Source organism: Elaeis guineensis, chromosome 7 (assembly GCF_000442705.2).
Source record: "Elaeis guineensis isolate ETL-2024a chromosome 7, EG11, whole genome shotgun sequence".
Lineage (NCBI taxonomy): Eukaryota > Viridiplantae > Streptophyta > Magnoliopsida > Arecales > Arecaceae > Elaeis > Elaeis guineensis.
In genome coordinates this window covers 74,639,872-74,645,087 of record NC_025999.2, presented here as the reverse complement: position 1 = coordinate 74,645,087, position 5,216 = coordinate 74,639,872, and positions in this window count along the sequence as shown.

Below are 5,216 nucleotides of genomic sequence, written 5' to 3'. Positions count from 1 at the left end.
GAACTTAACTTTATACTTATAATATTTTGATCATTAATAAAAAAATATTTTTATTTTCAATCATATTTATGTATCCATAATTTATCCTAAAATTAATAAAGATGATTTTATATATTCTCAAGGTGTTGAAAATTTAAGATATATATTAATTAGTGGTTAGTTTCTAAATACTTTCGATCAAAAGATCATCATGGAGGATAGTGATTAATCAATTTAAGATCGATGCACAGATCACCTTCCTTCTGGATAGATGAGTTTTGGATCTGCAGTGCAGGGACACTAGGATGAGAGTGCAAGTGGTTGTTAGAGAACAACTTGCACTGAGTGTGACCAACACGAGAAATCACTTGGATGTCTACTCACTCGTCAGTGATTGTCTTAATGCTGCAGTGGTATGAGTGGTTCTTTGATTTATGGTATCATCGACTATTCACAGCGAGGTTACTGAGTTTGACTGTATATTCCTTTAGTCTCTAGTCATTTAGATCTTTGCTGTGTCTGTTGGCTACAGTAGGTTTAGATTCGCTGTTAGAAGTAGGATGCACCTAGATGAAATCTATCGACCTTAATAGAAAAAGAGAAGTCCTTTGTGATTTATGAGATTGAGTTCAAAAAGTCTTTGGCCAAAATAAGTGTGAATACTGAAAAAAAATTTATGGGATTCATAAGTGAACTCGAGTTGAGTCAATCTTGCATATGATAGATGATGAGGTTTGATGAGTTCTTCATGACCTTCATCAAATCGAAACTCATGATAGAAGGACTGAATCACACGTTAACTGCACCTAAAGGTTGACACTTTCATTCTACTGCAATGCCACTACATACTGCTAGTCATCACTGGTAGATTATGGGACTCATCGAACATCATCATGATGATTGATGACCCTCGAAGAGTAAAGTTGAAATTATTTCAATCCATCGAAAGGAGTTTCAATGATATTATGATGGAGATCACAATGTATCTCACTACCATATAGAATGAAACCTATGGGGTCACACATTCAGAGATTTAATCTTGAATTAACTAATTGGGCTTATGAAGTTCTAATTAGGTTAGAATTTAGCGAAATCCTATTGGATTTAAGAGAACCATGCTAGCATATAATTAAACTCAATTTTTCTCTGAACTTCGATTCCTTATTAGATAAGGAATGGATCAAGTCTATAGCCTTGAACTTAATTTAAATCTATTTTAATTTAGATTTAGAGGGGCACCTATTTAAGGGCTCAAAAAGATTGGATCAAGCTAATTAGTTGGTAAAAAAATCTCATTATTTTCTTTCTTGTTATGGTGAGGGTTAATTGGAAAGAGAGAGGAGGTGCATGCTTCTCTTTTGAAAAGTCTAAGGGGCGCATACCCCTTGGAGTGGGTGGATGAGAAAGAGAGAGGCCTACCCCCTCTTTTTGTTATGGCATGGATGGAGAGAGAGAGAGGAGCCATGCCCCCTCTCTTGTGCACTTAAACCCTAAGGGGGCACCAAGGGTTGGCACCCCAACTACCTGCCTTAAAGAATAAGGGGCACCCCCTCATCTTGCCTTATAAGATGTGGGTGCCCCATCTACTTGCCATTTAAGGTGAGGACCTTTCAAATTGGATCTAATTTTCTTAGGATAAAAATCAAATTAAAAGGCAAGAGACCTTATAAGATAAGGACTAACTTTTTTAGCCTGATTGGATAATGATTTAGAATCAAGAAAATATCTATTTAAGGGATGGTCTCTTAAGGTTTCATAGAATTATTTTTGATTTCAGATCTCCTCTCTCCACCTTCATGCCATCTTCCCTTCTTCCTCTCTTTCCAATGCCCAAGAGTTGGGCATCCTATCTTCCACATGCCCAAATTGAGGAGGGTGATTGATTCTACATCAAGAATGAGGAGAAAGGCTGCAGTTCAAGTGTGGAGTTCGCGGTCAAAGATCAAGGGTTGATTAAAGATTCAAAAGACTGAGATTATTCTTGAAGAAAAAGGATCTACAATGAGAAAAAGATTCAAGATTGATCCCGATGGATATCTGTAGAGGTTGGACACGTGTGCGGCTTAAGAATCTTCAGATCCAGGATCATCAGTTATAGTGTATTTCAACCCACACAAGGTATTGAGATCCAATCTTAATTTTTTTTTATTTTACTTTTAGATTATATATATGTCTTAGATCCAGGGCATGGGTAGATATAGATTAGATCTATTGTACGTGGGGTTAAAAGATTTAATCTAGATCATTTCTACTGCCTTTCAAAAATTATTTTGAAATCTATGCATGCAACCCTACCCAGTATTCTAACATTTCTTCAAGGCAATCTTAATCAAAGTATTGGGAGAAGTTTTTTTTTATTTGAATAAACCTTCCAATGATGATAGTTGTGAAAATTTTGAGAAGGTACTAATTGATTTGAGAGATGAAAATTCATTAGAAAATATATATGAGCCATTTATTGATCAATGCTTTCTCAATAAAGAAGTATTTATTTCTATAAAAATTATGCTAAAAGAAATGATTTTGCAATTTGAAGAGGTAGATTTATCAATAAGAAAGGACAATAGAAAATACATGATCTTTTTTATCATCATGAAGAAAAGATGGAGCTGAAAATTATTGATTTGTCTAAGAAATAGCGAAATGGAGAGTCACTTAGATGTGAATGCAAAGCACATATGCAAATCACATTAAGAAATTTATTTGATATTTTTCTCAAGGAATGGCATATGACTAAGCTTGTTGCATATCATAATCATAATTTGTTATCTTTTGAAGAAGTATGTTTTCTTTCATCTTACCATAGTATTACTAAAGAAGATAAAGAACGTATTCTTTTACTGAAAGAAGGGGGTCTTTCGATTAGGCAAATAATGTGTATTATGGAGCTTTAGAAAAGAATGTGAAATACAGAGACCTTTCATTTTTTCTCAAGAACATTCATAATTTTCACAATAAAATTTATAGAAAAAAATGCAAGGAATGATACTATGGATCTTCTGTAACATTGCAAACATGTTAAAGATGAGACTCTAGATTTCAATATGCTTTTACACTAGATGATGAAAGAAAGTAATTAGTGCATATTTTTTGGTTCTCCCCATTATTTTAATTGGTACCAGAGGTATGGGGATGTTATTGTTTTTGATACCACATATAGGATGAACTCTTAAGACATGCCTTTTGGTATCTTTTATTAGTGTTGATAATCATAGGAGGATGGTATTGTTTGGTTGTGCACTTCTATGCAACAAAACTACAAGTGCATTTCAATGGTTAATGAAGGTATATAGTGATTTTTTTTCCTTTACTTTTAAGTATGCATCTAATGTTCTATTATATATGTTTTATTGTTTGAATTTAATCAGTAGAATTTTATATTATTGATGTTGACCCAAGGAATAATTTTGATGATTACATAACATTAAAGTATAAAATGAGACTAATATCTTTAAAGCTTGGTTAAGAATTTTTTTGTAGGAAGCCAATCCTTGTGATAAGCTTTGAAGTCATGTGGAAGCATTTGGGAAGCTTTTGAATCACAAAAAATTAAGTTTGAATATAAATTAAATGAGAAAAACTAAATGGAGGAGTTTGAGTTGACTCCAGTATGATTCGAGTCGACTCTGGCACATTCTGGATTTGGCACATAGCACTGACACACAGGTGAGTCGACTCCATTTTGATCTGAGCTGGCTCTCTCAGAAAAAATAAAAAAACTATTTTCTAAACACAGGACTCAAGCCGACTCCATTTCTATTCGAGCTGACTCTATTTCAATCTGAGCCAACTCTATTTCTATCCGACCTGACTCCACTGGTTCTGACAGCAAATAACAGATTGAACAGAATTAGTTGCAGAAACGTCTAAAAGTGATTTTAAACATCCAGATTCCATCTCCAACATTCCAAAATGGCTAGTTTTTAAATTTAAATTACTTTAAATGATATAGGAAGCAATTAAATAAAAGAAAAGCCTAATTGATCATTAAGAATAGCATATTAAAGGAAAAAGAGTCTAGTTTCAGCATTGAGTGATTTCAAGAGTATTTTCCACTTTCACATCAGAAAATCTTGATCTTTGAGATGCTAATCTTCAGAAAAAAAAAGTTTACAATCTCATGGCAAGCATCCAAGCTATCTTCAAGTATTGTTTTAAGTATTTTATTTGCTCATTTAGGAGCTATTTATTTTGTATAATTTCTGTTCTTGCTGAAATTTACTGTAACAAGTTTCAAGGATTTGAAACTTGAAAAAAAAGTGTAATCTAATCTAAAAATTAGATTGTGAGCCTAAGAAAGGCTTGTAAGGTTGTGGTTGTATTGTGTACTTTCCCTAGGACATGAAGATCTGGAAATCACCAGCGAAAAGCACCAAAGAGATGGCACCAAGGGTTTTCTTCTTTCCTTCCTTGGAGGTGGTGGCTAGGGTTTGTTTTCCCCTCCTAGGGTGGCATGCAACCAGAGTGAAGGAGAGAGATGAGGGTTTTGGGAGAAAAGCCGTATTGTATTCCTCTCATACTAATTATTACAATAATGGGTTGATATACCCTAGGGTTTCCCAAATCCTAATAAATTCTGGCACAAAAGCTCCCCTGGCTAACCCGTATGAAAGCGGTCACCCAAGTCCATGTACACCCATATCTTGCATGCTCTCGACCCTTTTGGACTAAATGCTAGCCCATACATGAATTAGTCCCTTAAGACCTCCCAAACCAAGCCTTAAGTTTCCTAGGATCAAACTCGATCCCAGACCCAAATAGAAAATCCATGCTGCTCTGCCCATGACACTGAGTTGACTCAATCTCAGATTGAGTCAACTAACTTGGAACTTAATCGACTCAGACTGGACTGAGTCGACTAACCTGCATACTATGTCAGTTTTTTTGAAAAGCTTATCTTCTATTTTTTTGAGATATAGTCGATCCAGACTAGGACTGAGTCGACCCACCTACGATTTAGTCGACTCAATCTTAGTCTGAGTCAACTAACCTGCTAAAACTACTTCTTCTCCTATAGCTTCATTCCTACCTCTGGTTTTTGGCTCCACCTTGTGTTCCTAAGTATCCAGAGCCCCAACCAAGACCCTCGAAGTCCTTATCGTCTAAACCTCGAGCCCGTGGAGAGCTATGCACCGTCTCCACCCTAGGACCACTCATGTCCTAGCCTATGATTACGTCCGTCATAGCAAAATTGGAGCCTATCGAACCCGCTCCATCTATGATTACCTCAAGGCTAT